This window comes from Hylaeus anthracinus, unplaced genomic scaffold (genome assembly GCF_026225885.1).
Source record: "Hylaeus anthracinus isolate JK02 unplaced genomic scaffold, UHH_iyHylAnth1.0_haploid 5, whole genome shotgun sequence".
Lineage (NCBI taxonomy): Eukaryota > Metazoa > Arthropoda > Insecta > Hymenoptera > Colletidae > Hylaeus > Hylaeus anthracinus.
Window position 1 is genome coordinate 3,322,257 of NW_026535322.1, and position 21,279 is coordinate 3,343,535.

The 21,279-nt window shown below is 45.6% G+C and overlaps 2 protein-coding genes across 2 annotated transcripts in view; both read left to right on the plus strand.

The window, feature by feature from the left end:
* The window catches only part of LOC128895799 (uncharacterized), a 193,110-nt gene that overhangs the window by 43,383 nt on the left and 128,448 nt on the right, over positions 1 to 21,279 (plus strand). The gene's annotated exons all lie outside the window — the stretch shown is intronic.
* LOC128895317 (fasciclin-2) overlaps positions 1 to 21,279 on the plus strand; it is a 107,075-nt gene that overhangs the window by 11,869 nt on the left and 73,927 nt on the right. The gene's annotated exons all lie outside the window — the stretch shown is intronic.

A 21,279-nucleotide genomic window follows, 5' to 3' on the forward strand; every position in this document is an offset into this window, starting at 1 on the left:
TACCGGGTGTCTCGAGACGTTCGTTAAGATCTAAGCAGCACCTTGATCCCCTTCGTTGGAAATTGCTACGATAAATTGTCCTCCAGCCACTGAATTTCCATAACGTTCAAGCCAAGAGACCAAAGGAAACTTCTCGGATGGTTGTACGTTTACTTTGTGGAAATTGGGATTTATTTCCGCATCCATCATTCTTTCTAACAATACTCTGCGTGTTTCGGGCGTTGATTATTTCCGTGTTTGCCGTAGGCGATACTCCGCGGCGTTTCCTGTTTCTCAGGTAATGTCACCTGCGCGGGCATAGGCCTCCGTGGAACAGTGGATCTTTTGTTATCGAATTTCCTGGGTGATCCAAAAACCGTGCAAGCTGTTAACTTAGGTAAAACTAGTTTGATGGAAGCGAGAAAAGCTCAGAAATTTCTTTAGAAAATTGTTCTATTCCTCTGTAATTTCCTCTCCCTTAATTTCGAGCGATGGAATAGGATCAAGTTGGCGAGTTCGGAATGATCTAGGTCGGTTTGTTCTCGGAAATAATAGAACCTGGGTAGATTTATCCGCCGAAACGGCGCGTGATAGTGCATTTTCGTGATTTCAAAATATATTCAGGGTCCGCGCGGAAATCCTATTCACGTCACGTCCTGTCGCTATAATTCATACCGAAGTCGGGAATGTACAATTTTCGGTGCACATATTTTTTAAATGCATATTGCGACCTTTGTTCCGGCCAAAATTTATATTCGCTAAAGTATGTCTCGCATTTTGACTAACAATGTTGTTTTTCTCCCTCGTCGACGTTCTCCCGTTTTGCTAATAATGCAATAATTCGATCAACGTACATTTATTTTGTTTGTAATTAAACAAAAATATCAAAATGTACGACTCGAGTTAAAAATCCTCGTCATTTTCACAATATTTTTATGCGAGCTATTTACCAAGCATCAAAGAATTCCGTAATACCAACTAGGACCATTTCTGACCTCACCTCAATTACGCATAGACGACGCCACGGTGATTACAATTCACCGGCTGGCAAATTACCCCTTTATTTTACAACTCGTGTAGCGCTGGCGTATTTAAAATTTATGCGTTCATTGTAGCGACACACCTTCGTAGCGTAACGGGAACCCCCGGTTGACACCGCTATCCATAGTTTGGATAGCGGGAGTTCATCGGTAATCAGCCACTGTGCAAAGATTCTTTCCAGTAAATGGAGCGTGGATAAACGGAGTCCAACTGTAATCCTACCGTGATGAATCTAGCCGTAACGCTGGTGAAACGTAGGAATCGATTTCCCAATAGACGTGACTCACACCTCGAGTCCTGGTCGAAGCACTAATCGAGGAAAGTAAACCTCTCTTCTCGAATGGGGGGCAGAGGGTTATGATATCGCTATGCTCCAAATGGAAATTTATTCTACAATAATTTCGTCGAAATCTAATCCACTCAGTCGATCATTATGCTCCCTGCTTCAAATGGAAATTTATTCTACAATTATTTTATCCAAATCTAATAGAGTCCACTCAGTCGATCATTATGTTTCTTGCTTCAAATGGAAATTTATTCTACAATAATTTTATCTAAATTTATTTAGAGTTCGCTATATTAAATAGAAACTTCATCTCGAATCTGACATCGATTACCAGGTCAGTCTTGCATTCCATGGCGTCGCGACAGTGAAACTACTATGTCCTCCCTTTTTCTTATTTCGAAGACGCTAGGTTCTGTTTCCTTTTGAATCGCGAAAGTCGAAGCCAGAAATGAATTTCCAGTTCGCGAATGTTCTCCAATCATCTTCGCCAGGTTTTTCTGAACACCAACCTTCCTTTCTCGCGCGGCATCCTGATGGGAAAACGAGCTACTCGAAATAACCGCGAAGCCTCGTATATAGAGAACGAGTACAACAATTTTGAGGATAAATACCAGATGTTGGAGCGGGCCAAACATCAGAATCGAGGCAAATATTGTACGTTCGATACCTTGAAACTTCCATCACTTGTTGGGGTTTAGCTTTCGAAAGTTTGATTGCCTCACTCGAACAGAGGAATCCTTTGTCGAACGAAATGATTTTCGAAACCAAGCCACGACCCTTGCAAAATGGAAATGCGGAGAAAAATTAATGGATGTGAACTTCGCTTGAACGTTGCTAGAGTTTATTTTCTCTGCTAGCGTTAAAGTAAATTAAATAGGAATTGTAATTGGGAACAGAGTTACATGCTCGGTTTCTAGACTCCCCTGTACTCCCTAACTTCGATAGTAGTTCTATCTCGACCCAACTTCGTCGCAAGATCGCATAACCAAGTCCGCCACGCTTAAACGTTCCAATTTAAAGCGTCGAAACCCGATCATTTCACCGTGAACTCCGTCGACTCTCGTCCATCAATTTTCCCCTCCTCTTCCTGTGGCCCGTCTCCCGCAGTTTCCCCGATAGTTCGTTCTTGGGAAAGCTCCTCGGGGCTCGGACAGATAACGTCGGAGCGTTACATTATGACTATATTCGTCCGGAGGACGTCCATGTTGTCCCGTGGCCACGATCCACCTTGCAGAGCACGCGGGGCAGGGTACCGTCGTTAAAGTGGCAGGTCAGCCGTGACACCCTTGCTCCGTTCTCCGTACTTCCGTTTTCGCGTGAACTGGATTAGAACGAACTTGGCCTGGGCGGGCCTGTCCACGAGCAAACGATCCGTGGGAATCGGAATAACGGGCGAAGGAAAGATCGTCGAGCCGGGATCGGTTGCAGCGATAACGACGTGTCCGAGTTCCTTTCTTCGGGGCAAGCGGCGTTCACACTCTACGAGCTCGTTAAAACTGCCTGTCGCTCCGTGAAATCCATGCGAGTGCATTGCGCTACGCGTGGGGCACGGGTCACTTCGCGTTCGGGACGATGAGATCGGGTGTCATCGGGGTCCGTGAATCATTTTTTAGTTGGAACTCGAGTGGTAGCAGTCGTAAAAAAATTTTTTTCAATTTTTGGAGCTAAAACTGTCACACCTCTGATGTCAACCCGTTAAAAGTAATTATCACATCGCTAAGACCCGACATTTTCTTTTTGTTTCAGGTGAGTCATTCGTCCACATTTAATTTAAAGAGAAGACATCCTTCGGGTATTCACCGTAAGTAATCATTGCTAATAGAGAATGTAAAACGCGCGCAAAACGACTTTCTAATAACCTTGAACGAAAAAATCACAAATAAAAAATTTTTAAAAACCGACCAAACAAGAATGCAAGACCAACTCGACTCCACGCGAAGCGCACGTCCTTCGGAAGAATCCTTGAGGCGACAGATGCGGCCTTCCGCTACCAAAAGGTGCCCTAACTGCGCGTCTAAACGTTTCGACCTTCTCGATCGGGTCCTCTCGACAATAGTATCGAACACTGTACCGATTCAGAGAAAAATGGCGATCGTCTGGATCCCCGCGTGCCCTCGAGGTCGTTTTTTATATTTAAATTACAGTCTGTTGCAGTCGCGAGCGCTTGTTTCCAATAGGCTGCTCGAAGTCTGGATCTTAAGGTCTATTTAAATTCTAAGTAGAGGCCACGGCGGGGAGCTTATCCTTGGTGGCGGTTGAAACCTCCCAGGCACGAGATAAGGGAGGGAGAAGGACTTTTAAATCGGGATCGTTTATTAGCGGGGCCTGGTAATAAACGGTGGCGCGTTTTATCTGATGAACATCGTCCGGAAATGGAGCTTCTTTTTTCTTACCGGGTTCGATCGGGATAGGAGTTAGAAGAAGATTCGTCGTCGAGTCACCCCGTCCATTATTCTTTGTCGCGGGAGAGAGCGTAGGAGCCTCGAGGCTGGAACTGGCGAAGCTTATTGGATGCTGGAGGCTCCTCTTGGTCGTCGGTGCATTTAGTAGGGATAATTAAAGTACAGCGTACTCGAGACACGAGCTGGTAAATGTCACCGGTTGCGTATTGTTGTTCAGGGACGAGTGGCTGGCTGCGATCGGTAATCGCCGTGACGTGTCTTCATTCATGCAGAATTCAACGATCGATATATCCCTCTACGGACCGTGGATTAGTCACGCGCGAAGGGATTCAGGGAATTTCCCGTAGGTTACTCGCTCACGGGCGCGAGATATAAATTCCGCGAAATAACGGACCTGTTTTTCCCATCGATCAGCTATTTCTCCCTTTTCTTCTCTCTCTCCAACCAGCTGCTCTGCTCATCTGTTTTCCCTTTCTCTGGTATTTGCAGTCGCGCGGGATGGATGCGATCATTCGACGCGAATTCTCTGGTGTTTCGGAGAGGTAAACCTCGCGAGCTGCCGCGGCCGAGATACTCGTTTACGATGGCAAATTCTAAATACGCTTGCGTTGTCCAACTTCAGAATTTTATTATTTTCGTCGGTCATTTTGTGTGAAACATAATTCTAGCAGACAGACGGTGGAATTTCATATCGGAAAAGGGAGAAAAATGTAACGCAAATATAGCACCAGCTATTTTAGGATCTTCGAGAGAAGCGAATGTTTAAATAAAGTGATCGAACCAAAGAAAAGAATCACACTGGCGTACAAGATATTCTCGGTATAGAGAAGTTCAATAATTGAAGCCGCATTGCGACGATTCGAAGAATCTTTTCGTATCGAATATTTCGACTACTCCCTAGTTTCGTGCACAGTTAAAAAAAAAAAAATATTATGCGATATCGCGTCAGGTGCGCCCCGAAATATGGCCCGGAAGCGTTTATATCGTCGTTGTAAAAAGGCGGAAACGTAAACAAACGATGGTCTGGCCAACGGTTCCTCGTTTTTAATGCCGTGACGCGCAATAATATATTTCTTCCCCGTTTTCTTCTTTTTCGTCGTCTCCGAACGATATCGAACGCACCCTGGTGCAACGTAGAATTCGTGACGTCCAATAAATATTTATCCTTCGCCCGGGGCGCTATTACCGGCAAATATTTGGTCGCATTTACGGCGCCAACAGCGACAAATAATACCGAGGGGTTTCCCTCTCGGTGTATATGAACCTATGTACCTATAAACGGACTCGCCCGAGCGAATAATTTATTACTGGTACCGGCTAGCGAGAATTTGCATAAAACAGGGGTTTTCGCGCGCGAATCGATCGAAAATTGCGACGTTCGCTCTCTCGCACGTGGCACCACGACGTCCAACCCCTCGATGCCCAAACGCGTACACACCCTTGTTCCACGCCGGTCCTACAGCCTGTTACCACTGGAACTTCATTTACAAGCGGATATCTTTATAAGTCCGACGGGATTTTCGTGGATTTACGGAAAAACGCCCGGGTCATCGACACAGACGATTTTTCGTTTTCTAAAGACTGCGAAAAGAAAATATTTGCGACCGTGGAACTTCTCTAAAAGTAGTTCTTTACTCGAGTAATTTTCTTGGACGTTTGTTTTTAAATTCGACCACTTTTGGGATTGGAATCTTTAATAGTTGAACGTATGAAGGGTACTTAGATCGAGAACTCCCATGTAGGGGGTGAGTTTTTCCTTAAAGACAAACAGTAGCAGGGAAGAAATTCATCATAATTCTCAATTATCCTGTCACGAGTGATGTATTATCACACTTTCAGAAACTAGTTAAAATTCGAAAATTTAAGGTAAAGGAAATTTAAAAAGCTCCGCAACATTTCATTCCAGAAATAAATGACGAATAAAATCAAATTGACAGAAATTTACCCGTCCCGTGTATCCGATCAGTCGTAGTTAATTTAGAGAGTTAATAGTCGTCACGATGTCCCTGAAAAATTCCAGCAACGAAACAGGATTTCATTATTTACCAAAAGAGCAGACTTAGGTTGTCGAACGGCGGCTAAATCATCGTTGCGCGGCAAGCTGCTTTCGCGAATGAATTTTCGATAATTGCAAAACTCGTTGGACTGTGGCGTCGGCGTTAATTTATTAATCGCATCGACGGGCGAGCGCGGCCAATCGCGAGCTCCGCCGCGATACGTATGAATACAAGTCGCGGTTTCATCTGCGCTGATATTAAACGAAATTACCAGCGAAAAGGGAGGAGAGGGGAGGGACGACTGGTCGAAATACGATTCGAATTCCATTTCGTCCGTTTCGACCGATCGCTAATCGAATTTTTTCGCGCACAATGGGCCGGAAGAGATTTTAATAAAATTACTTGGAGCATTTCGCTCGGAAGAAGTTTCAACGTCGAAAAAGGGGATCGGCCGACGAGCAAGGATCGCGTTTAAATTTTTGCCACGGCTTCGAACTGTGAATATCGATTTTGTCATAAAATCGACTCGCGTAACGGGGAATTTATTGGGCTTCGTCCTCGCCCTCTTGGATGCTTTTCGTGGAAGAGATTGTTGCAAACTTCAGAGATACCCGAATCACTTTTATCAAATCTTACCGATTTTCCAAGTTTGAGTGATTTTATTTTAACCGGGAACATAGATAATCGTCTAAAACTAATTACAAGTACATCGAAGAAAAGATTTGGTTAGAACTTTTATCTTTGTTTCTGAACGAGTATATTTTCAAAGTCACTTTCAGGTTATTTTTCCGTTTAATTAGCTTAATAACGTAACCTAAAATCGAGTTTACATTTTTTTTTTTTTTTCATATGAAATTTATTATTCCGTTCTATTTAGCCGTGTTGATTTATTAGGCGAGATTTATTAGCGGTTATTCATCGCACATTGATGAACTATTATGCTATCCGATGCTGATCGTTTTCAGCTCGAAAACGTTTATCAAGGGAATTTACGGCTTATGCACGGCGACGAATAAACGAACTGCTTGTTCGGCCGCGTTCCGACGTTCCATTTTCGAATATTAAAAAATATCGACGGGTGCGTATTTATTCAGTAACCTGTCTAAATGAAATAGTTTTATTGCCTGCATGAAACAGTCACCTGGTAACACCTCGATACTCGAAAATTTCGCTTCGACCAATGAGGGAAACAAATATGTTTTAATGCTAGATGAAGGATAGAGTACGGAAAGTGATCTACATAAAAATCAGAAAAAATTATATTCGCGTGTTTCTCAAACAAATAAAAGAAAACATCGACAGAACGATGCGCGAGAGTCAAAATCGAGCCTCGAGACGGCCTGAGAAAGAGCGAATATGCGCGAACGGAAGAGTTGCAGCGACCAGTGAGTTTAATCGAGGCTGGCCAGCGGTTCGATATTGCCATCAGGAAGAATGGAGGAGCCGGGCAGAGATCAGGGGAAGATGTCTGGCCAATTGGAGTGCGTATAATGTAAAACGGTGCACGGTCGAGAACGTGGTTAAACGAGTACACGTCTTCTCGAGTTCCATTCTCGAGTCTATCGGCGAGAGGAGAGCGCCGTCTTTCATTTATTTTCCTTTTGGTACAGTGCGCGCGTCTGTTCTCGAGTAGCGGCTGCCGGAACGCGTACACCCTCTCGCCGTGGCACCCCATTTTCCCTCGTTTCGATGAAAGAAAAGGGAAAAAAGAACAAAAAAATATGTTCGTTAAATGTTCATCCGGATTTGTACGCGGTACCATCCCCCGCCCGCTTCCCTAACCCATCCCTCGTCGAGCTCGGTTAATTTCGCCACGGTATTTTTCCAGGCTTATCGCATTAATTGCATCGCCGCACCGCGAGAGAGGATTAAATTTCGCTTAATGAACAATATCGCGTAGTGTACGAGAGAAACTGGCGGGGATGATGGCCGGGCCCTCGCGAGTAATCGTAACGGATTGGAAATAATGGCAGTTGGGGAAAAATCAGCAGTCGGGCTCGCTGTGGGAAATATTAATGATCGAATGAATCAAGGATTGACTGGTCGTGGAACATTTTACTTTCAGTATGGAGGATGATGCGTCGTGTGCAATACTACGTAACCAGAGTTATCGCCTCGCTAATCGCGCAACCACTGAGACAGTATAAACAGTTTTATAGGCCGGCGTTTCTCAGTGACGTCGTGGTGTGCAAAAATCATGCGATGGGAATTAACTGTGGCGGGCGGTAATAATGCACCAACTAATCTGTATAATACAGCGTGTGGGGTACTTAAAACGGCTTCTTGCGCTAGACCGCGGAAAAGAAATGGACGTTTATGTGGTGTTAATTTGAAGTAAATTCCTCGAAGTTACCGAGACGGGGAACGTTTGCGGAGAAAAATATTCCGCTGGGAATTTTATTCGTGGAGAAATGCCGTGTGGTTTGGTGTACCTGTTGTTAGAGAGGATGGGCATTTTATGAATGAACTCTGTAGGGCATAATCTTGGTGTCCAAATTATTCGTGGGTTGTTTAATTACATGTGGAGGAAGTGTGAGGTTACGTGATATTATTGCGTTGGGAATCGTTACGTTGAGACTCGGCGTTGAAATTTATAGAGTTGAGATTCACAGCGTTGAGACTCGTCTCCCGACTCCCGATTCTCTTCCAAATTCAGGCCAGTTCCATCTTGCTTCAAGCCGATTCGAGGGATAGAGGCAAAGAGACCAAGACACCCTCGAAGGCGGGACTATTCCAGTTTTAAAACCAAGTACTCGCGTCCCGTGAAAAGGATGATTTATTTGGACTCTGCTACAAATATTTACCAAGGAAGGGGATGTTAGGGAGGACGGCTCTCGAAGGGGCTTCCGAGAGGCGGACCCACGGAGGAAAGTCGTAGGCAAAGAGCAGCTTATTACAATTAATAGCAGCGTGGCAGGCCCCCGCGATCAAAAAGCTAGCAGTCACGGTCCTTGAATGGACCGTAATTCAGACAGGGCCGTTTCTTCTGAATAGAGCTTAATTCCTGGTCTCAGGGCGACGCGCGACACCCTGTCATCTTGTCACGACGTGTGTGGCAGAGAGAAATAGACAAAGGGTGAAGGGGTGGGCGGCGGTGGACCGCTAAGGGTTGATTTTGATGGATCATCCGCGTCGCCTTCTGGAATTCCGTCGAATCTCTGGCCGCCGTGTTCCCGTGAGACTTCGTCTGGACAGAGAAATGCACTCATGGTTTTGTACTTGTTTTTTTTTCATTCCCTCCCGCGAATAGGTAATCCAATTCCTTGATTTAACGTGTCCCTGCATAAATTGTAGGATTATTGATTTATCCAGAGCGTAACATAGTGGAGGGAAGAATCCTTTTAACCAATTTAACAAATTTTATATTCAGTTGTAATTGTTACATGTGCTAGCTTTTCTCGAATTCAATCTATCCGGAAGGTTATTTTTATTTTTTAATTGCTGCTCCTGGTCTTTCATTTATTCGTTATTTTATTTCAATATTTGGAATAGGAATCTATATTCTTCCTGTGGCGATTTTCTCATAGGTCTCTATTTTCAATCGAATGGTTCCATCATTTATAGAAATGATTGCATGAAATAGATTGCAGTTTTATTCCAACCGTTATTTCAAATTATACTTTTTGCGAGATTATTTCATTTCCACGGGGTAGAATCAGCAGGTCTCCACAGTTCCTGTCAGATTCGTTTTGGCACGTTTAATGAGTTGATTCGATGGTCGTGAAAATTAGAAAACCTTCTCTCCATCGATTTGTCGCCATAAATTAAACGTTAAGCACTATAAATCCGTTGGGCAATTCGTCGGCTGAACATTAAATTCGTTCAATTATTGTCTACTGTACGCTCGCCTTTGAGATTATTACGATGGGAATCATTTTCATTCTCTCGCTTTTGACCTCGCCGCGTTACAGTGTTTGCCAGTTTCCAGCAATTAATTTCACAAAGAGGAAAACTGGAATTACGGCGGCCGACTAAAACTGCTTTATAACTGTTTCCAACGTGTTTGCGGAATGAAGATAAATAACCTCATCCCTTGAGGCGGAAAAATTAAATGTATGCGGTCTCCTGCCAAACCAATTTCAAATTTCGCATTCGCCCAAGTTTTTTTATTGCGCATTAACGGGGAATTAACGTTTAAACGAGATAGTTTTATGATGTCGAGTCGTTTATCACGGGTTAGAAATTTCCATGCGAACTGTTGTTTGAGAAAAGAACATCCGCGTGCAGAGATTACAGATTATTTTCTTAGAAAGCACGGGGGACAAGAGACGGATTTTCCCTTCGCCATTAGAATACAGAGATATCCTTCGTTTGCTTTCCTCCGATGCTTCCCAAGGAAATATGCATCATATCGAAAAGAGACACCTGGAAGGAATCGGAGTACATCCTTCCTATTGTTTCCGTGCTCCAAAGACGGAGCGAACGCGGTATCGGAAAACGGTGCGCGAGATACACGATTTTTCATTCGGTGTACGGTGCGGTGGAGATCCAGGGCAACGCAGAGGAGATTAAAGACCCATCGTCTGAGGACACAGCGATGAATCTTTCAGCAGTTCGCCGAGAAACGGCCGCCTCTTCGAGCCGAGAACAATTTCTGTAATCGACGGTTCCCGCGAACAATCTAAACTTACTTCAATCCGCGGTCGCTTTCAGACCTGTAACCAGTGGCGGCGACCAGGGAGGCACTATCTCGCGAGAGTAATGGCTCGAATTAGGGCGATCGTAAATTTCAGCGGCCCATGGGGCCGTGTTTTCCTTCCTGATTAAAAAAGTTCACTCTCGCCAGCCGATCCACGAAGTCGCCGACACGAACTTCTAAACACGGTGCAATATACAAACGCGCCGGGGGTGTACCACGAGCGTCTTTCCGCGTAGATTAGAACGTCACATGTTCGTGTTTACCATATCCCATGTATATTTATGCACAGCCAGCCCCGTGGCGAATGGAACACGTGTACGAAGTGGCCGCGACTGTCGGGGAACGCGTCGCGACGCTAACGAACCGCGATTTCCTCGTATGGACGCGAACTTTTTGCTGACGACTGCAACCTGGTGAAAGTTCGATCAGTGACTTTCGATACGCGTACCTCGCGTGGGCTCCTTTTATTCTTTGGCCATTTCTGTGGGCTGTTTTGCGCAAATCACGAAAATCTTTTTATATTTTATATAATACATATTCACAACATTGATATTTCAAAACATATTTTGTAACTTCTATATTCGCTACAACGATACAATTTTTGTGATGCCCAGCTTCAGGAAACGTAAAATATCTGCCGGTTGCGAACGTGTTAATAGGATTTCGAAAGCGATAATGCTGGCATTATTGCCTGCTACAAGCGATAAAAGCTCGACCAGAGTAACTTGCGTTGTTCACTATGACACCGACGACGTGGCAAAAAAAAAAAAAAAAAAAAATAGTAAAATACAGCTCACGGAGAAGTTCGAGAACTGCAACAGGTTGTAGCGCCAACAGTTTCCATCCAGTCTCTCAGGTTTTTTGCCAACGAGTCCACGCGAGGATGTCGTTTAAATTGTATCAGTATCGACTTTTTTTTTTTTTCAACTTCCCACGCTTCATTTTCAAACGACCAACTATGACGCAACTGTCATTTGGCCGGATAAGCTAAAGTAAGTAAAATAAAATATCTGGAGGACTTGGTTTTCGAGGAATTTTCATTTGTCGACTGAAATTCACACGACTGAAAGTGACATAAATATAAGAGACGGGAATACCTGAGAGTGTACCTACGCGGTGAGACTCGAGGCGATTGACAAAGGCGCTCCGAAGCGGGGCAGGGAATACATTCGGCGCTCGTTTCTGCTTCGTTAACGAGGAAATCGTCACGCAATCGTTACGATGTTTCAATCGTCGACAAGTCGGCGAATATCGTTCCCTTAATGCACCCGGGGGTTGCTTGCATAGGATTTTCGAGTGTCGATACTCTGCGGGGAGTAGAGGGCGGGCAAATAATTGAATTTAGATTGAAGGGTTGTTTCCGTCACGGCGTCTCTCGAGTCGTCTCGCTTTCTCAATTAATTTGTGAGGCTTCTCTCGCGCGCGCATCCCTCCCGCCGCGTGCTACCCTCTTCATGGACTCCCTCGAGTTCATCTCTTGTAAGTCTTCGGCGCTTGGAAAAACACTGTCGGATAATTCCGCGTTGTTTTGCTCGCCGCTTTGTGCCTTTGTTCCCTATGCAGCACCCTCGATTAAACACGGCCCCGTCGGAACGCCGGTGCGTTATAATGCCATGCGCCCTGATTGCAGCGGAACAAATGAAATCATCGGCGCGGCTGTTGCTCGCTGGCGAAATGTTTTCCAGCGCATTAAATATTTCCCCCTCCGTGGAGTCGAGCTCGACGACCGGGTATATTGTTCAATTATCCGCGCGTTCGTCGCATCCAGAGATGGGCAAACTTTTTATTACAATTACCAGTGACGAATAAGAACCGTGTTTACTCTGTACATAAATGTTCTTTATCGACGATGCGAGTGTACCTACTTGAGAGGAAAATATCGTTTGGTCCTTCGGAGCATGTTATGTGTTCAGATTGGAGCTGATCGATACCTTCTCACTTTTCTGTATTTTCTCGCGATCGATACCAGGGATCTTGTCGAAACTGAAATAAAACGTGGACCGCATAGGATTAATCCCTTGCAGTTGGATTAACAAATTTACTTTAGAATTAAAGGAATGAGTTACATCACGGTACGAAAAACCTCGTCAACTAATTATGTTCCCTGCAAAGGGCCCTCGCGAATGGACTCAAAGGAATTATAACGATAATAAGGAAGAACAATTTTTGCTGAATATTCTACTTGTTTCTGCATTCAATATTAATCAGATCTGTTCCAGCTTCTTATCCCATTCAGCGGCGAAACGAGTAAAAATAATAAAGATAATCAAGGGGCCATTCAACATTTTCGAATTAATTCCTTGGATGAGGCGAGAGAGGAAAAGAAGCTTTTCATGTACGAAAGCACTCTGGAGACCTTATACTCTCCCCACGTTTGAAATTTTTTCTAGAGTACCGTTTTAAAGCATATGGAAACTGCGTTGGTATTGTCAATTCCGGGAGAATTGTTTTTGAGAGATCGGAAGGCTTGGGCGAGTACACATAAAAGGAACCAAAAATACTAATTGACACCTAGTCCACCCTGTACATAGATGGAATAAAGAAAGAGACGAAGAATATAGACAAGTGTAATTAGGGAAATTGGGTAAAGAAGAAAAATACGGGAGGCGGAAGATTGAAGTCAGATTTAGGTCAAAACAGACTAAACCTCGAGGGGTTAATTTTGCTAAGTAACTTTCAGCGCTCGCAATATCTTCGAACTCGTCTGTTGCCTCTCCGGGCGCAAAAGGCATCCTCGCACCTCGGATTTTTCGCGCGTTTTCTCCTTTTCACGCTGATCTGTGCAGTCTGGAAAAATGTAATTGCGACGGGTAAATTGGATGACAGGCTATGGTCCTGAAGGGAGAAATCCACGTCATTCCTCTCTGCAGCTGTGCAGTCGATGTTCCTTTGGATTCTGAAAGTACATCATGCTTTGGAGATTCAGTTTGCGATTGAACCCTGAAGCTTCTGAGAGGAACATTTTATGTGGAAGCTTTGAGAACTTAGCCTTTAAGATTCTGACTTGAACTTTCGAAAACGTAAGCTTTGTAGATCTCTATAGATGGTATTACTGCAAACTTTTGCCTTGGCGAAGGTAACTATCGTCGTACTATTCGTGATTAGTTGACATTCAGGTACTTAAAATTTGGGAGCTTTTGTCGATACTTCACGTTTAATAGGAATCACACAATCCTTCTCCATTTTACATCCATTAATCATCCACCAGGTTACCTGCTACAAAGAGGCGATGCTACGTTTGGTTAAGAATGTATTCATCCTGAGCCTATAATTTTATTAGAAAATAAATGTCTCGGGAACAAATACCTCACTTATTATTTTCCTCCGTCCATAGTCGCGTCAGCAGCAGAGGTTGTTATCGTATCGGAGGTGATAAACATCTCTTCCTCATCCCCGTCTCACAAAGAGTTCCCTGTCGGTAAAGCAACGTCGTCGCGACGAAAGAAGCCGCGATAGACGCCGCGCGCTTATTATTCATGTTGCGTAATTCTGGACAAGGTTGGCGCCGCGACGCGCGACACGATGCATCCAACGTCTGTAACGGGCGTCCCGTTTTCCCGTTCTCGCAATTTCCCCCCGTCACTCTCGACGGAAACCGTGAAAACCGCGGTCCGTTACCCGCCGGTGGCCAGCAGGTAGTTGCTTCTCGTTTTCTTAAATTACGTGCGCCGCAGGTTACGTTGCCCGCCGCGGTATTTACGAAACGCGGAATGAATAAGTAATGGGGGCGCCGCCGCGTACGGGCGAGCAGGAAATTCTTGAATAAAGTGTTTTTTTTCTTCTGGCGTCTTCGCTTCTTTGCAGCGAACTTTTAAAAATCGGCTGGGAAACCGCTGGCACGAAGTAGTCTTCCTCGTGAAACATTGTTTACAAGACAACTAAAAAACCTGTTCTAAATTATTTGAAAAAATTCAAAGATATGGTACCCTAAGCTCTAGTTCCTAACGCGAAGGAACCTTCCACTCGATCCACTCACCTAAGGAAAAATTTCTCCCCCAGCATGGAGAGAAAGTGTGGGTGTCCGGAACGCGTAACGAAATCTCCTCCATAGTGTCTTCTTGCAAGGAGAAAAGTGTCGATTTTTCTCGGCTTTTTCTGCCGAACAGAGCAACCTCCGTATCAGGCTGCGAAAGGATTGCGAGGCGGAGAGAGAGTGGGAGTCGTAATCGCGAGATTTCCTGGTGCTCGGGTTACGGAGACGCTTTGTACCGCTTTAAATCCCGCCAGTTAGAGTCGTATTATGGAAGCTGGCGCCGCGACACCGTGTGGACCAATTGTGATTTCAACCCTGGCACGTACGCTCGTTGCAGCTGCGACGCACACTCTGCCTTTTACTTTCCACTTCTTGGCCAGAGAGGTGCCCCTCGCCCGGATACGGAACGAGCTCTCGTTTCCAGGCCCCACATTCGCACCTACGCCACCTGCGGAACCACTCTCCCGCGCACGCGAGCGCGAACAATGCCGTGATCCATTAAGGCGGTCGTCGTTAATATAGTCGGAAAATACTTTGCGGAATTCGATCGTTCTTGCTACTGTCGCGTGCGTGGAAACTCTAGCCGACGCTGGGTAACTTCATTCTCCGAGAAATGGAAGTTGCTATTGGAAAAAGTAATACGGTTCTTGTTGGACTTGTAGTCCGACTTCAGAATTTTATTATTAAATAAAATATCTGCCGGGTCGCGAATGTGTTAAAAATCTGTTAAAATGTATATTGTGTTTTGTATATAATACAAGGTTACCTGACTCCATCTCAAACAAATACAAGGAAACCGTCACTCAGATTCTGAACAATGAAGCTGATCAACGCCTTCAGAAAACGCCACGTTAAGGTTTCGCCGAGGTCGTCGAAATCGTGATCGCAGTTTTGCTCGCGAGCTACTCGAATATTAAACTATTCGAGTAATCTCAGCCCTAGTTTCCGGGTAGCAGAGATTCCGACTTGTTCAGCGGCGGCGTCTCGTTAAGAAAGTTCCTATCTGGGCCGTTCCTTTGTCCGCGGAAGGAACAAACACGGGAGTTAATGTATCGCGCGGCGGAAGGAGCTGCGGGGGGAACAGCGGGGAGGGTAGCCTAAAAAGGCGAAAAGGAATTTCCAAGGCGCGAAAAAAGTTTCCCTCGGAGCCTTTCTCTCTCGCCACCCGCGTTTTATCGCTTTACCGGGGAAAGTGCGCGGGGGCGGGACGCCCTGGTCGAGTTGACGAGCACCACTCGCGCCCCCTCGCCTCGACGACTGACGAAAGAAACGAAATTTTTCTTTGACCATTGCTGAGACACGTCTTTTCTTACCGAACGACGTCTTCTCCGACGTCTACTCCAGGTTTTCGCATCCCCGGTGCTTCGCAGAAAAGAGATCGTGGTAATTGGGCAGAATTACAAGCGACGTCACCTTCGCCCTTGTTCGCGCGTGTTCCTGCGTATCATCTAATTACTGGAGCTATTCTTTCGGGTAACTTTCCGTGGTACTCCGGGCCAGTGTTTCTCAAATAGGATTCCCAGAAATTATTATTTAGCTTCTAAATAGTAATCCTATAGAATGTACCGATTACTTTTGTTAAACGACTGATAAAATGTTGATGTGAAAGGGGGACGACCGTGTCTCTCCAAAATAGTGAACACGTATTTCTCAAAAGAACACTCTACAACAGTCTCGTAAATAAATTAAACATTCCTCGAACTCGAAACACACCATTCCACTCCCCAGTCGAGACTTGGCCCCCGTGGAAAGTGCTATTTTATTTTGTTTGACCCCTTAGCGAAAAGAGTTGCGCCATGGAGAGACTGGAGGCTCCCAGGCTCGCCCCTCGCGCGTTTCCTACGGCCTCGTTCGCTTTATCAGTCCTTCCCCCGAGCTTTTATAAAGAGGATGTGCTCACGGAGTGTTTGCCCCTGGCCAGAGTCAATGTTTGCTCGTCTTCGTTGGAACGTCCACCTGCCGAAATTAGCAAGTCGAATCAAGGAACGTTTCTCTTGGCCCGATACCTGATTCCTGGTGATTCGGGGCTGGTCGAGCGAGGATGAAAGGGCCAGCTCTCGTCGCCACCCCCCCCCCCCCCCCCGCCCCCTCTCGCGAGCATTTTTCGACGATCCTTTGAGATGGATTTAACGAGACAATTTTCAGCGATTCGGCGCGCAATCCCCCTCTCAAAATGGCGACGAGGCTGTCATTCTTCGAACGAATTCACGCCGGTTTGCATCGACGCGCAACGGTGATTGCGGCTCGAAGAAAACCGATCGAGGCGATTGATCCTGATGGTTTATGAGAGTAATAGTCGGTAAACCTGGGCCGTCGTAAATCTTTCCGCGATCTTTAATTACTTTCCTGTCTGGTTAAGGGCGTGGCTATTCGTCACTGTCGTACACGTATCCGCGAAACAAGCTTAATTGGTTATTGGCCCGAGGGACCCGTCCGTAATCGGTGATCGGGGGCAGGGTGTCGACTGGTGACTGTGCTTTTTCGCATTTTTCAACTCTTTTTGGATTTCACGGCACGGAGAATTCATCGCTATTCTCGTTTCGGGAGAAGTATATTTAATTGGAGTCCCAGTACGAAGATCCAATATCCCGAATCAAAAGACAAATTTATCGAAGCATATCGAAAGGACTCGAACCGGCAGTACATCCCGAGGCTCGTCCAAAAATGAATCGCACGAAGTACTAGGTGGACCGGAAAGTAATATTTTTGGAATTTTAAATACTTGTGAAACTAATTAAAAATTTGTTTGAATTTAACGTAAAAGAAGCATTACTTTTCAGTCTTCCTAATGCTATTTCAGGAATCTAAGACAGCACAAGTCCTGGGACATTTCCGTAAAGCCTTGGAAATATCGAGGCGCTCGAGGAATATCAACAGGTAAATAATAAATTCAAAAACACTCTGAGCCAATCATGTTTTCAATTCAGAGAGCAGAGCGTGTACGCCAGGGTGCAGGTATGTTTAGAATGCGGCAACTGGTGCACCGAGTGGCTGCAAAAGAAAATAAATAGAACGACTTCCATCTCGACTTTACTTCCAAAGTAAACACTCGCAGTTGAATTTGTCCTTGAATTTTCGGGATAAATCGTCCTTGCACGATTATTTAACATCGAATTAATGATTAGGAGTTACGTTAACACGTACAATTTTCTGTTTCCGTCTGTATCTTCTATTCCGTTCTATATCCGAACCAAACAAAAATGTATCGATGCTATTATCCTCGAGGCTCTTTATCAGCAATTCTTACCGAAGTTTGCTCGAAATAGCGAACACCGCGGAGCTGTTACCATACACGGAACAGGGAACAGCTTCGATACGGGCGGAGTAAATTGAGGCGAATTTACGAGAATTACAGAGCTTCTGTAGCGTCCAGCCATAACTTCGTTGCGAGAATCGTCCCGGTACGGCGCACGTGAATTTTAGTTACTCCGTTTCTTTTTTACGGCGGACGACGTATTAAGTTACGAGTGGTTACGGGGGGTGGCTGGTTCTCATCTCGCGGTGGATATGAATAACAAATCGCCCGAACGGAGAATACGTTATCGAGAATCGATGAGTTCGTTCCTTTAATGGACGAGAGTGACATTACGGTACGGTATCGGCGTTGCAGGACAGCTCGGGCGCGCGGAACGTGACAGTTTTACATATTTCGCGTAATAAAAATGTCCTCGGCTGGCTGGTACTCCCGGAAGCCGGGGATTATACGAGGCGGAGCAGTTAAACGACTTAAAAGTGAATTGAAAAAGGACGGTTCCGCCGTTTCATTGATATTAATCGCGCAGAGTTTATTCGAAAGAGATCGGGAAGAATGGGATTTTTGTGTGCCGAGTAATATGGTAAGAAAAAGGAAATCAATCGAAATATCATTGAACCGTGCCAGGAATGAAACTGGAAGTGGTCTGAGCCAGTTGGAGGATTCCAAATACAACACAGGCGAACAAGAAGATGTAACATTTCCAACGATACGTATGCTAGTTATTGCACGCTTTGACGCAATGCGCCGCGATTGCAATTACGGTAAAGTTTGTCACCTCCATCGCGCAGGATACTTTCCCGCGAAACTACCATGTCTTTAAAGCGTTAGTCCCTTCTCTGCGACGCAGTTTGAAGTGCAAAGTGCTCGCAGCGCGCGGACGTGGGAAGTTACTCAAGCCCGTAACAACCCTTGTTCCTGCTTTCTGGAACGTGTGCATACTGCAAGCACTCTACACAAATCAACGTTACCTAGGATGCCGTGCACTCCGCGGGAGAAAGGGTCGGCACGTTCGCGTTCTGATTATACTCTCCGAAACCGAGAGATCTGGTTCCCTCGAATACAACGCAATGAAACACGGTGGTTAATTTTTCAGAGGAAGTTGTATAATAGATGCACTGGAGACACTTTCCATATTTAATCGTGGAATTTATGTTGACACAATCACAACCAGTTATTTTAGGGGAAAAATAAAAACGTCTCCTTCTCAACGTCGCCTATTTTCCGAGCACCTTTTAGTTCCATCTGCGAGTACAGTTGAACGAGGGTAGTGCCTTTTCGGCAGTTTCTCCGCGCCAGGATAAATTAACAAGCGAGGAAATTATTTGTAGAACCGCAACGTTTATGAAAACAAAGTATCTGGACCAAAGTTTCCCAGACTCTGGAACCCCCGGTGCGTTACTTTGCTAACTCACACGGTAAGGAAAGTTACGTAAGTTCCGCTTAAAGTGGTGGAGGCAAATCGAATCTCTCGTGGTTTGGTTAAGCAGAATCCACAGATATCGAGGGGGAACGCAAACGTTTCTTTCGTTCCGTGGATAGACTCGGGAAAACGGCGCGTTTCGGTAATTCTGTCGTCGCGGAATGTATTACCCTGGAAAGAGTCGAAATACGAAATCGAGAATTTCATTTCAACGGGAAACAGTTGTTCGTGCTTCGCCACTCGTGCTAAAAATCTTAAGAACACGTTCTCCAGCCGTTCGAACCCTTTGCATAAATCATTCCTACCCCCAGAGACGTAAGAAAGTAGGAGAATAAACGCTTCAAAAAATCCAAACGCGGTCGCCACGATCCTCTCATTTTTCACGGAGCCATATGCGCCAGGTTCGCGGATATATTCCCCCTATCGTCTGCTTCGCGAGCCATCTTCTCTGACGCCCCTATTTTGCGAGTCGTCAGCCCCAGATCGGCGTAATTATATTTAAATAAAAATTGCGAATGATGACTACTAGTGACTTACTATTTAATTTTTTTTTTTTTAAATAGAGCAAATAGTTGGTGTTCGTCAAACATTCGATGGTGGGGGGAAAAGGGTAAGCGCACGCCATTCACGACGTGTCCCAAGGTCCGTGAAAATATTTTCTTACGCGCGCTTTTCCGTTGTCCAAACATTTGCTCGCGGATTCCACGGCTTCCGACTAGTTGATCAGCGTCCCGTGAACAGGTTTTCGTTTCTCTCTCCTACGAAGAGGCAACCCAGCTCGTTGCAGGATCGCGAGACCCGATGGAATCCAATCCAGGATCGTCTTCTCCCTGGCGGTTTATCGAGTATATTATAGAAGCCTAAGCCAATAAGTCTCTCGACCCTTGTCGGGTGAAAAACGAGAGAGTTTGAACGTTAATTACGGCCCAATAATCCTGGTTTTCCGGGACAGGAGCGCCAAGGGTGCGCGTTCGTATCCTTGACGACGCGCGAATTAAGAATTAGAGAAGCCTTAGTCCTTAGAAAAGTCGGCGAACTTTTGGCCACCCAGAATAACGATGATTGGTGAAGGGTGGTTTCTCTGGATTCCTCGTGGAAAAAGATGTCTGGCTCGACGATGATAAAACGAGGTTTCCCACGTGCAGAAATTATTTAGATACAATTTCCTTGACATTTTTGAGTTCCGAGACCTCTAAACCTTCCATTCTCTAAGCTAATTGCAGCTTGATCCTTGAATTTGTCGCTCGCTATAAATTTCTTGACGTTTTCCAGTCCTCGGAGCCCTAAATGTTCCATTCCCTAAGCTAATTTCAGCCACATCCTCGAGTTTGTCGCTCAGATGTTTCAACGATCCCCTGTTTCCTTTTCTCCTGCTGTCTTTCTGGCCTTCCAACCCCTCGAGGCAGTCGTGTCGTCTTTAGACTGCAGCCGCAGCCCCAAAGACAACCACTCGCCTCGTAAAAGAATCAATGTACATACATACATACGTTATCATCTACGCACTTTACCGCGAAGTTTTCTTTCTTTTACAACAACCCACTCGATGCAAGAAGTACCGCCCCACTTAATCAGGACGAGAGAAGCCTCGGCAGTAGAGTGGCTTCAGCCACCGGGAGGATCGAAGGGTAGTTTCCCTGGGTTCTTTCTCGTGGAAAAAGACATCTGCCGCGACTGCGATACGGGAACACGAACGCGGGCCCCAGGAATCAAATCAGACGTCCGAGCTGGGGGAAAAATGACGGGCAATTTTCACTTCGTTAGAAGGCCAAGGGTGCTGGCGCCAGCGTTCGCTGTTTTTTGCCCCCTCCGCGGCGAATAATCCCCCGGGGATCCCGGCAGGGGCTTGTTCTCTCTTTTCCGCGATGCTCAGCCCTCGCACGGCCATCATCCGGCCTCCTCTCTATCCTCTCTTTCGAATTATATCCTTTGAATCTACAATTATGGGGCGCCGCAGGCATGCGGGACACGTTTTCGCGAAAGTTTGCGCGCCGAATACTAAAGCCACGTGGCAAACAGGATCAATACCGCGTCGCTGTGGAAGAAGAGGCTCGGCGAACGATATTGTAGCGTGTCCTTTCGGTTGGTCCTCGAGTCGTTTCGCGCTCCTTGCTCGCTCGCTTCCTTCCTTCCTTCCCGACTTTATGCGGCTTTCCCTCCGGGCGGTCCTCGCTGATGCGACAGTCTCGAATACGACACCCTGGATCGTGAAGGGGCACGGAGGGATCGCTGTTCCTTTTTTTTTGTGAACAGGGTTGTTAATAATTAAATGGATCGGAGCGTGCGTAC